Genomic DNA, 13,399 nt, shown 5'->3' with positions numbered 1-13,399 from the left:
GAGGTGATGTTTTGACCCACTGAAGAGTTGTTGCCTGAGCAGTATTGCCTTTTTCAGGTCAGAACAATATCTAGCCTTCTGGCCATCTAATCCTCCCTTCCTAGCAGTGGGTTCCATACACTCACCACTCTCAGTGTAATAATACCTCCCCTCCCCACCTCTGATACCCTCCCCCTCTGTTTGCAAAGGGATTTAAATAGATTTCATGCTGTCTTGCCAAAGCAGAGTCAGTACTTGCTGGGAGGGTTGCTGATTTCCCACACTGAAGGGTGACTCAGTTACTCAATTCACAAACATTTAGTGCACCAGCATGCAGTTCAGGGGAAGATCTTTTGTCTGATAACACTTGCCGCCCTGCTGCAGCAAAACAAGTTATTTCACGTCACTTGTCAGTGATAATAGACCTGATTCTGATCTCCTGATGCTTCAGTGCAAACTACCACCTGCATTTTGAGAAATCAAGGAGTAGATAATAATTGTTACGTGCAGAACACATGGTCTATTACTCTGGAAACAAGCCAAGCATCTCTCAGTATATGATAGTACGTATGCAACAAAAGGCCATGCAGCCCCTTGGTGTGACAGAACTCTGGATTGCTAAAATAATGGTTCATAGAAATGTCTGGCCATTTATCCACTGTTAAAGAGATACCCATCCAAAATTCACTTTTCAGTTCAGCAGCTCTAGCCTGTAGGTTACTTATTCCAAGTCCCAGTCTCCTACCCTCAAGCTTTTCTTCTAATACCCTTTAATTCTTTTCCGAATTAATTTAGTTTTCTTCATACATCCTTTAACCTCCTTGCCAAAGGAAATGTATTGTTACAAGCAACTCCAACAGTTATTATTTAAGCTGCATTTCCAGCAGGAGTTTGAGCGCACATCAGAAACCCTGTCTGATTTCTCCTACCGTTCCACCCATTTGATCCTACAGAAGCAAATTTCAGAATATCCACCACAACTTGGGAGCAGCACAGGTTTCAGCAAGGAAGCTGGATCTCTTCTGATCTGCCTGGCTGAGCAAGCTAAATCTTTCCTAATTCCTCATCAGGCTAGTTACTATCCATAGTTGATAAGAAACATAACTAGATCTCTCCCCATCTTATCGGACAGTGATAACAACATAGATCTGGTTTGCCGAATGCTGGGCATGAGATCTGGGAAAGATTTAGGAAGCCACCTTTGATGATATAGTCAAAAGTTTGACTTTCTTTGTTACAATCACAACAAGACCATTTGCAAAAAATCCCCTGTTGTTGCAAAATTGAAACGAAAACAGAGAACACTGGAAATACAGAAGGTCAGGCAGCATTATTCCAGGAATGAAGGGGGTAAGCTACCGAATATTGATAGGACTAGATGGCATGGATGTAGAGCAGATGTTTCCTATGGTCGGGGTATCCAGAAGTAGAGGACACAGCCTCAAAATTGAAGGGTGACCTATTAGAACAAGGGGAAGATTTTTTTTGAGCCAAAGGGTGGTGAATCTGTGCAATGCTCTGCCACAGGATGTGGTAGAGGCCAAGTCCATGGGTATATTCAAAGCAGGAGTTGATAGATTCCTGATCAGTCAGGGCATCAAGGGATATGGCGAGAGGGCAGGTGTACGGGGTTGAATAGGATACAGGATCAGCCATGATGGAATGGCGGAGCAGACTCGATGGGCTGAATGGCCTAATTCTGCTCCTATGTCTTATGGTCTTATGGTCTTTATCAGCAAATGGCAATTTTATGGTGTGTGCTTCATCTTTAACAGGGAGTTTGCTTTTAGTTCCTTTATTTTCCAGGACTTTTTAAGCATGAATTATATGAAAGCAGAAGAAATATGTCCTTTTGGGCATATTCTATGACCTCACTATTAATAACACTACACACAGACAAAGAAGCACAAATACTGCCCCATTCATCAATTTTCTCTCTCCCGATCGGAAAGACTCCCCTTGCTCTACCCATCCTCCCATCATCTTTTCTACTACTGAGAACTAACTTATCTTGTTGCTCTTTGAGTTCTGATGAAGGTCTTTGGAGCTGAAACATGCATCTTGTTTCACCTTCAGCCTGCCGAGTTTCGATTCTCTTGTTGTTCTCTGCTGTTTTCTTACGGCTAGAAAAAATATAACCTGCACATCATTGTCTGGGCAAACGTGAATATATATTTAAATAATGATGAGGGGGGTCTCGGCACGAAACATCATCTGTCTATAGATGCTGCCTAATCTGCTGAGCTCCTCCAGCATTGTGTGTGTGCTGCTCTGGATTTCCAGCATCTGCAGAATCTCTTGTGTTTATGTATGTTTAAATGATTGGTTACTCTGAACCCAATGTATTCACATATGTGAAATATAATTAAAATTGCATTGATCAAAAATGGATCACTTCTGTTGGTTACAGTGTGAAAATATCAAATTGTGACTCAACAAACAGAAGAAAATCTGCAGATGATGGAAATCCTGAGTAAGAGTCACAGCCCAAAACGTCGACTGTTTACTCAAACATTTTGTGTGTGTTCAATTCATTCACATGTTAAAATAAGATTAGATATTATTTAAATTAAAATTGCAAGTTCATAAAGGCTGGTCAGTTTCAGAAATCATGTACCTGTGACATTTGTTGCCAATTCTTTATGTGATTTCATCTAACAGACATTGTATTTCGTAATAAAATCCCTATGGTTAATAGATTAAAATGCATGTACATTGCATCTGTTATTTGAATGAGGACAGGCTGTTCAGAGACGAAGGAATTCTGCAGCATAGCCAAAGTCTTATCATTAAACAGAGTTAAGAAGGAGTTAGATATTCTCCTTGGGGCTTGAGGGGTCAAGGTATATAGGGAGAAAACGGAATACATACATTACTGAATTTGGATAGCAACACAAAGATTGCAGATGATGGAACCTAGAACAAGAAGCAAATTGCAGGAGGAACTCAACAGGTCAGGTGGCATCTGAACTGGGGACTGAACAGTTGACATTTTGGATCAAAACCCCTTATCAGTTGACTGAATAATCAATCGTATTCAATGGTGGAACAGGCTCAAAGAGCCAAATGCTGCCACAGAACAAGAAATTTCACAACATATGTCGGAGTTAATACACCTGATTCTGATTATGATGATCCTATAATTGTCACTATCTTATGAGCTGGTCATGAACCCAGGTATGGGCCTGACTGGATCAGAAAATAACAAAGTGGATGAAATGAACTTCTAACTTAATTTTCTTCTTTCAACCAAGTTTTATTTTGTTTTTAGAAAGTAACGAAGACTGGTGCTGTTAACAGGCTGACTGACACGTCCAAGTATACAGGATCCCACAAGGAATGATTTGACAAAGGTGGAAAAGGCAAAGGGAAGATTGGTCGAGAGGACGTATTGGAGAATACAGGTTATGTGGGAGCCTACAAAGGAGCTGGAACATATGATGAAAAGGCAAAATGTTAAACCTGATTTCTGGTTTATTTGGCTTGGTTAACCTGCTGAAGACTTAGTAAAATGTATAGTCATTCAGCTTTAACAAGCTTTTAGTTGAAAGTAATTATAATATATAACATGATTTTCAGTATGGAAACACAGATTTACGCTAAATCTTTCTATATTTTATGTAGAAATTAGTCCTTAGAGATAAACATTTAATGCCTATGATAAACATAAATGGAATTTTTTGTGCAACACACACAAGCTGTTGGAGGAACTTTGCAAGTCAGCCAGCATTTTTGGAGGAGCATAAACAATCGATGTTTAAGGCTGAGATCCTTCATCAGGACTGATGATCTGTCTTGATGAAGAGTCTCAGACTGAAATGTCATTGTGTATTCCTCTCCATGGATGCTGCCCAACTTGCTGGTTTCCTCCAGCACGTTTTGTGCATTGCTCAGTATTTCCAGCATCAGCAGAATAGAGTGCTAGAGTCATAGAGCACTACAGCTCAGAAACAGGCCCTTCAGCCCATTCAGTCTGTGCTGAACTGTTAGTCTGCCGTTGAACACACATCCACCACTCTGCTGGCAACTCGTTACACACTCGCACCACTCTCTGAGTGAAAAAGCTCCCCCTCAAGATCCTCTTAAATATTTCACCTCTCACCTTTGACCTATGACCTCTAGTTCTAGTCTCACCTGACCTCAGTGGAAAAGGCCTGCTTGCATTTACCCTATCTATACCCCTCACAATTTTGTATTCCTCTGTCTCATCTCTCTCCATTTGCCCATGCTCCAAAGAATAAAATCCTAACCTATTCAACCTTTCCCTATAACTCAGGTCCTCAAGTCCCGGTAACATCCTTGTAAATTTTCTCTGTACTCTTTCAATCTTATTGATAGCTTTCCTGCAGGTAGGTGACCAGAACTGTGCACAATACTCCAAATTTGGCCTCACCAATGTCTTATACAACTGCAACATAACATCCCAACTCCTGGACACGGTACTCTGATTTATGAAGGCTGATGTAACAAAAGATCTCTTTACACCCCTGTCTATCTGTGAGGCCACTAAGCTCACCTGTCTTATTTACAATGCTCCTTGTATTGAAATAGGTGCGACTCAGAATATTAGTCCTGCCACGTTCAATCTTTCAGTACTTGTCTTTGTATGTGGGCTGAACATCTACTTTCCCTACAGCCACTCTACTACCTGCTCTGGCACTCTGCTTTCCATCCCTTTGCAACTCTAGTTGAAATCTCCCTGTGCAGCACTAGCAAACGTTCTCTCAGGGATATTGGTCCCCCTCCAGTTCAGGTGCAAACTACTCCGTCTGCACAGGTCCCAGCTCCCCTGGAATAGAGTCCAATTCCAAAAATCTGAGTCCCCCTCGTACACTATCTTTAATGTCCTCACCTTATTTCTTGCACCCCTTTTATAGTAACATCAAATAATGGTACAGCACTGGATACCAGAACAGACATGTGAGAATAAATTTCATGCTCTAGCCATTGTATAATGAATAATCACCAGAAATCACTGGGAGGGAACCTCATAAGTATGCCTCTGTAAATGGAATGGGACTCAGTGAGATACCGTAACCTGGCATCACCCAGTTAATAAGATTATTAGTAGATTAATGAGTTATACTACTTTAACTAGATTTTCGATAGTGATAGTTTTTACGGAAAATTAAATCTTTCCTGATGACGATATCCTGGTATCTCACCGGAAGTTGAGATCCAAAAAGGGGTTCACCAGGGCTGCATTATCTCCCCTTATTCCTTAACATTTACTCAGAGGTAATCTTCAGAGTGTTGAACAATGAAGCTGGTGTCCAAATTGGTGGAGTGACGGTGAACAACCTGAGGTATGCAGATGACTCAGTGTTGTTAGTCGAGACTGAGGACGAGTTACTCAGAATAGTAGATAAGATAAATGCTGAAGGAGAACGATTTGGAATGAAAGTAAATGCTGCAAAGACAAAGATGATGGTAGTATCACGGAAGAAAGAAGTCCCCAAAATCAGTATCAAAATTAATGGCGTAGGCATAGAGCAAGTCAAGAAGTTTGTGTACTTGGGACAGATGGTCACAGAGGATGGGAAATGTGATACAGAAATTAGACGAAGAATTGAGATTGCAAGATCAACGTTCTGGAGCCTGAGTGACGTGCTGTGTGGCAAGAGGTTGGACTTTGGGCTGTGTTGTAGAACTTGGAAATGCTACGTCTGGAGCAGTCTGTTGTATGGAGTCAAATCGTGGACCTTATGCAAGGAAGCACAACAACAACTGGAGGCATTTGAGATGTGGTGTTTAAGGCGAATGCAGAAAATTAGATGGGTGATGAAGGTCAGTAATATGGAAGTGTTGAAGGGAGCGAGGAGAGAAAAGGAGTTGCTGAAGAATGTACAAAAAAGGAAGCTGGAATATGCCGGGCACTTGTTAAGAGGTGGTGGACTGCAGAAATTGTTATTGGAAGGAATGATAGAAGGAAAGAGGGAAAGAGGAAGGCAACCAGCCACTTGGTACGAGAATGTGAGGCAATGGACTGGGTTGAGTGATGCCGAGGCCAGAGAAAGAGCGCAAGATGGAAGAAGATGGAGGTGTATAGCCACGACCCCGGATTTGGGACGGCACCCGCTGACTGACTGATAACCATATGGGAGCATAATAGGATCAATTAATACTTTTAGTATTGAAACTTTGTACAAGTACTTTCCACCCTCTTTGGCACACTTTAAGTTTGGAAATAGACTGCTCTGTTGCACATCCTAAATGCTTTGTGCCTAGAGTAAAACTACAAAATACATAAAACAGAGAACAGTACAGCACAGGATCAGGCCATGATGTTATGCTGAACCAGTTAAATCAGTAATCTAAATGGCTAACTAAATGAATCCTCTCTGTCCACACAATGTCTGTTTCCTTCCATTTTCCCCACACTCGTGTGCCCATCTAAACATCTCTGAAAAGTCTCGAGTGTATCTGTCTCTGCCACCACCATGTATCCTATTCCATAACATCACATGGACAGAAAGCTAAAATAGCGTGCAGTATAATGAACTGTATTGCTGTTTCCCTGATGTTATTCATCTAAATAAGTTTGAATTAAAAAATGACATACACAAACATTACTATGATGCTAATAAACCACAGTACTATTCACCAAGAGTTCTTTCCCTGTTTTTTTAACAACCTAGATTGATAATTATTGTTTATCAATGATTGGAAATGTTCACATGACAGCTGATTTACCTTCCCTCTCAGCCTCATTCTCCTGCCTTCTCCCCATAAACTTTGACACCCCCCACTAATCAAGAACCCATCAACCTCCAATTTAAATATATCCAATAACCTGGCCTCCACTACCATTTGTGGCAATGAATTCCACAGATTCTTCACCCACCAGCTACAGAAATTCTTCCTCATCTCTTCAAAAGGGATGTCCTTCAATTCTGAGTCTGTGCCCTCTGGTCCTAGACTCCCCTACTGTAGGAAACCTCCCCTCCACATTCACTCTATCTAGGCCTTTCGATTGTTGATAGGTTTCAATGAGATGGCCCCTCATTCTTCTAAACTCCAGTGAGTACAGGCCAAGAGCTATCAAGAGGTTCTTATTCTTGCGATCATTCTCATGAATCTCCTCTGGACCCTTTCCAATGCCAGCAGACCTTTTCTTAAATGAGGGCCCAGAACTGGTCATGATACTCCAAATGCTCTCTGCCCAGTGCCTTATAAAGTCTTAGCATTATGTCTTTGCATTACGCTCTGAATACACATTCAACAGGCCATTTACAAAAGGAATGGTGAAGGCTTCTTCTTCCTCTATACAGTATATATTCTGTGGTAAGGCAATAATTCTAGCCAAAGTATCCCTGAAATTACCCAGCAACATCTGTGAAATTTGGAATTGAAATTTCCAATCACCTACTTTGTATTGTGCTGTAGGTTTTCTATGTTTCTATGTTTTAATGGATCAGAAATACCTTGTCTGCGTTTAAGGGATACTCGATAGCCTCTTCCTGGCCATTACAACATGCTATTACAAAGGGAGAATATAACTACAGCTGTGAAGATCCCTGCTGCACCCAGTGACCCTGTGATCCCTGTCTCAGAGGCTGATGTTAGACTGTCTTTAAAGAGAGTGAACCCTCATAAGGCGGAAGGTCCCGATGGAGTACCTGGTAAGGCACTGACAACCTGTGCCAACCAACTGGCGGGAGTATTCAAGGACATTTTCAACCTCTCACTACCACAGGCAGAAGTTCCCACTTGCTTCAAAAAGCCAACAATTATACCAGTGTCTAGGAAGAATAATGTGAGCTGCCTTAATGGCTGTTGCCCTGTGGAATTCACACTACAGTGATGAAATGCTTTGAGAGGTTGGTCATGACTAGATTGAACTCCTGCCTCAGCAAGGACCTGGACCCATTGCAATTTGCCTATCGCCACAATAGGTCAATGGCAGATGCAAACTCAATGGCTCTTCACACGGCTTTAGTCCACCTGGACAATACAAACACCTATGTCAGGATGCTGTTCATCGACTATAGCCCAGCATTTAATACCATCATTCCCACAATCCTGATTGAGAAGTTACAAAACTTGGGCCTCTGCACCTCCCTCTGCAATTGGATCCTTGACTTCCTAACTGGAAGACAATCTGTGTGCAATGGTGATAACATCTCCTCCTCACTGACGATCAACACTGGTGCACCTCAGGGGTGTGTGCTTAGCCCACTGCTCTACTCTCTATATACACATGACTGTGTGGCTAGGCATAGCTCAAATACTATCTATAAATTTGCTGATGATACAACCATTGTTGGTAGAATCTCAGATGGAGACGAGAGGGTGTACAGGAGCGAGATATGCCAACCAGTGGAGTGGTGTCGCAGCAACAACCTTGTACTCAATGTCAGTAAAACAAAAGAGCTGATTGTGGACTTCAGGAAGGGTAAGATGAAGGAACATATCCCAATCCTCATAGAGGGATCAGAATTGGAGAAAGTGAGCTGTTTCAAGTTCCTTGGTGTTAAGATCTCTGAGGACCTAACCTGGACCCAACATATCAATCCAGTTATAAGGGAGGCAAGACAGCGATTCTACGTGAAACACTGTCGTAGGAAAGCAGCATCCGTCATCAGAGATCCCCACCACCATGCTCTCTTCTCACTGCTACCATCAGGTAGAAGGTACAAGAGCTTCAGGACTCACACCACCAGGTTCAGGACAGTTACTACCCCTCAACCATCAGGCTCTTGAACCAAAGGGGATAACTTCACTCAACTTCACTTGTCCAATCATTGTAATGTTCCCACAATGAATGGACTCACTTTCAAGGACTCTTTATCTAATATTCTCGTTATTTATTGCTATTTATTTATATTTGCATTTGCACAGTTGGTTGTTTTCTGCAATCTGGTTGAACACCCCAGTTGGGTGGTTTTTCATTGATCCTGTTCTGGTTACTATTCTATAGATTTGTTGAGTATGCCCGCAAGAAAAGGAATCTCAGGTTTGTATGTGGAATGTGTATGTACTTTCGTAATAAACTTCACTTTGAACTTTGTATCTGCACCGGTTTATCTGATCCAGAGGAACTGGCCGGATTTATGGCTGGATAATGAAACTGGTGGGCCAAGATTAGTTAAAACGGTGAACAAGCATGGCATTTCTACATTTATTGGGTTTAACTGACCAAGAGAAGATAATCGGTTAAGTACGACTTCAGTCCAAGCCTGGGATCACACTGTTTGTACCTGAGATCATTCTGAAGATCACGCTCCAGTACCATGCGTTGCCACACTGCACCCCACACAAGACAATCTCTATGCACCCTAACCTCCATCTGCCTACCTCCTTTGCTCCAACACACATAAAATCCCTTCCTGTTCATCCAAGACTCTCTTGTTTCTGTTTCCAACTAGTGAGAGTGAGATACTAGATTGCCTATTAGGGAATGAGGCAGGGCAGGTGACAGAAGTTTGTGTAGAGGAACACTTTGTATCTAGTGATCATAATGCCATCAGTTTCAAGGTAATGATGGAAAGGGAGAGGTCCGGTCCTTGGGTGGAGATTCAGAATTGGAGAAAGGGCAATTTTGATAGTATCAGAAACAATCTGGTAAGTGTAGATTGAGACAGGGAGGCCTTGAAGAGTGACATTTTGAGAGTACAGAGTTTGTACGTTCCTGACGGAATTAAAGGAAAGGATGACAGCTTTAGGGAACCTTGGCTTACAACAGATACGAAGGCCCTGATTAAGAAAGTGAAGGAGCTGCAGAGCAGGGACAAGCAGGAAGCCTTCATAAGTCAATGTGCTGAGTACAGGCGTTGGGATGTTATGTCGAAATTGTATAGGGCATTGGTGAGGCCTAATTTGGAGTACTGTGTGCATTTTTGGTCACCTACTGGCAGGAAGGATATCAATAAGATGGAAAGACAGCAGAGAAAATTTACAAGGATGTTGCCAGGACTGAAGGACCATTTCTAATCATTGTAAATTGGACAGCTTGATAATATACTTTGTACACTGTACAACAAAAGACTCTCTCCCCAGCTCATCCATGCTGCTTATTTTTGTCCAATTACACAGCATATCCCACCTCTCCCTTACAGTGGAAAAGAGTTGTGTTGAATCAACTCCACATGGCCTCGCTGATGATATGAAGAATCTAACACATGTTGCAACATAGAAACATAGAAACATAGAAAATAGGTGCAGGAGTAGGCCATTCGGCCCTTCAAGCCTGCACCACCATTCAGTATGATCATGGCTGATCATCCAACTCAGAACCCTGCACCAGCCTTCCCTCCATCCCTTTAGCCACAAGGGCCATATCTAACTCCCTCTTAAATATAGCCAATGAACTGGCCTCAACTGTTTCCTGTGGCAGAGAATTCCACAGATTCACCACTCTCTGTGTGAAGAAGTTTTTCCTAATCTCGGTCCTAAAAGGCTTCCCCTTTATCCTCAAACTATGACCCTCGTTCTGGACTTCGCCAACATTGGGAACAATCTTTCTGCATCTAGCCTGTCCAATCCCTTTAGGATTTTATACATTTCAATAAGATCCCCCCTCAATCTTCTAGATTCCAACGAGTATAAGCCTAGTCAATCCAGTCTTTCATCATATGAAAGTCCTGCCATCCCAGGAATCAATCTGGTGAACCTTCTTTGTACTCCCTCTATGGAAAGGATTTCTTTCCTCAGATTAGGGGACCAAATCTGCACACAATACTCCAGGTGGGGTCTCACCAAGGCCTTGTACAACTGCAGTAGTACCTCCCTGCTCCTGTACTCGAATCCACTTGCTATGAATGCCAGCATACCATTCGCTTTTTCACTGCCTGCTGTACCTGCGTGCCCACTTTCAATGACTGGTGTATAATTACACCCAGGTCTCATTGCACCTCCCCTTTTCCTAATCAATCACCATTCAAATAATAATCTGTTTTCCTGTTTTTGCCACCAAAGTGGATAACCTCACATTTATCCACATTAAATTGCATCTGCCATGAATTTGCCCACTCACCCAACCTATCCAAGTCACCCAGCATCCTCTTAGCATCCTCCTCACAGCTAAAACTGCCGCCCAGCTTCGTGTCATCCGCAAACTTGGAGATGCTGCATTTAATTCCCTCATCCAAGTCATTAATATATATTGTAAACAACTGGGGTCCCAGCACTGAGCCTTGTGGTACCCCACTAGTCACTGCCTGCCATTCAGAAAAGGTCCCGTTTATTCTCACTCTTTGCTTCCTGTCTGCCAACCAATTCTCTATCCACATCAATACCATACCCCCAATACCGTGTGCTTTAAGTTTGCACACTAGCCTCCTGTGTGGGACCTTGTCAAAAGCCTTTTGAAAATCCAAATATACCACATCCACTGATTCTCCCCTATCCACTCTACTAGTTACATCCTCAAAAAATTCTATGAGATTCCTCAGACATGATTTTCCTTTCACAAATCCATGCTGACTTTGTCCGATGATTTCACCACTTTCCAAATGTGCTGTTATCACATCTTTGATAACTGACTCCAGCAGTTTCCCCACCACCGACGTTAGGCTAACCGGTCTATAATTCCCCAGTTTCTCTCTCCCTCCTTTTTTAAATAGTGGGGTTACATTAGCCACCCTCCAATCCTCAGGAACTAGTCCAGAATCTTAAGAGTTTTGAAAAATTATCACTAATGCATCCACTATTTCTTGGGCTACTTCCTTAAGCACTCTGGGATGCAGACCATCTGGCCCTGGGGATTTATCTGCCTTTAATCCCTTTAATTTACCTAACACCACTTCTCTACTAACATGTATTTCCCTCAGTTCCTCCATCTCACTAGACCCTCTGTCCCCTACTATTTAAGGAAGATTATTTATGTCCTTCTTAGTGAAGACAGAACCAAAGTAATTATTCAATTGGTCTGCCATGTCCTTGCTCCCCATAATCAATTCAGCTGTTTCTTGTCTGTAGGGGGACCTACATTTGTCTTAACCAATCTTTTTCTTTTCACATATCTACAAAAGCTATTACAGTCAGTTTTTATGTTCCCTGCCAGTTTTCTCTCATAATCTTTTTTCCCCTTCCTAATTAAGCCCTTTGTCCTCCTCTGCTGGACTCTGACTTTCTCCCAGTCCTCAGGTGAGCCACGTTTTCTGGCTAATTTGTATGCTTCTTCTTTGGAATTGATCTTATCCCTAATTTCCCTTGTCAGCCAGGGTGCACTACCTTCCCTGATTTATTCTTTTGCCAAACTGGGATGAACAATTGTTGTAGTTCATCCATGTGATCTTTAAATGCTTGCCATTGCATATCCACCATCAACCCTTTAAGTGTCATTTGCCAGTCTATCTTAGTTAATTCACGTCTCATACCTTCAAAGTTACCCTTCTTTAAGTTCAGAACCTTTGTTACTGAATTAACTATGTCACTCTCCATCTTAATGAAGAATTCCACCATATTATTGTCACTCTTACTCAAGGGGCCTCTCACAACAAGATTGCTAATTAACCCTTCCTCATTGCTCAATACCCAGTCTAGAATAGCCTGCTCTCTAGTTGGTTCCTCGACATGTTGGTTCAAAAAACCATCCCGCATACATTCCAAGAAATCCTCTTCCTCAGCACCCTTACCAATTTGGTTCACCCACTCTATATGTAGATTGAAGTCACCCATTATAACTGCTGTTCCTTTATTGCATATATTCCTTCATTCCTTGAAATGATATAATTCATAACTTACAATGGGCTACAATTTCACAAATGGTATCCATATTAAAATTCATAGTTGGACCATTCTTCAGAACTGAGAAGAAAGGGGGAAGATGCCAGTATAAAAAGGTGGGGGAAGGTGGCTGGCTAAAAGGTGATAGGTGAAGCCAGCTGGGTGGGAGAGGTCAAGGGCTGGAGAAGAAGGAATCTGATTGGAGAGGAGAGAGGACCATTGGAGAAAGGGAAGGAGGAGGGGATCCAGGGTGAAATAATAGGCAAGTTAGAAGAGGTAAAAGGTCAGAGAGGGGAATGGGAGGGCACATTTATTTATCAGAAGGAGAAATCGATGTTCATGCCAGCAGGCTGGAGGCTACCCAGATGGAGTATGATGTGTTGCTCCTCCACCGGGAGGGTGGCCTCATCTTGGCACAAGAGGAGGCCATGGACGTTGGATTTCCAGCATTTGTAGACTACCTCGTGTTTATGATTCACATATTTGTCTCTATTTGTTTAATCAACTATTCTCAACACAAGTGAAAATGCATTGTGAAGAACACACTTGGTCAATGAAGGCATGAGTAGGTCTTCTCTCTGGATATGGAAGAAGATGGTGCCTGCAAACATCATGACCAAAGGCGACTCCCTTCAGACTGTTTGCAAAACTACTTTGACACATCTTCTTTCAAATATGATTCTGCTACTAAGCTGCGTGCAGTTGGAACCTGTGATTTACATTTTTTGATAGTGTGTTTTCTGGTCGATTG

This window comes from Mobula birostris, chromosome 15, assembly GCF_030028105.1.
Source record: "Mobula birostris isolate sMobBir1 chromosome 15, sMobBir1.hap1, whole genome shotgun sequence".
NCBI lineage: Eukaryota > Metazoa > Chordata > Chondrichthyes > Myliobatiformes > Myliobatidae > Mobula > Mobula birostris.
This window is presented reverse-complemented; position numbering follows the sequence as displayed.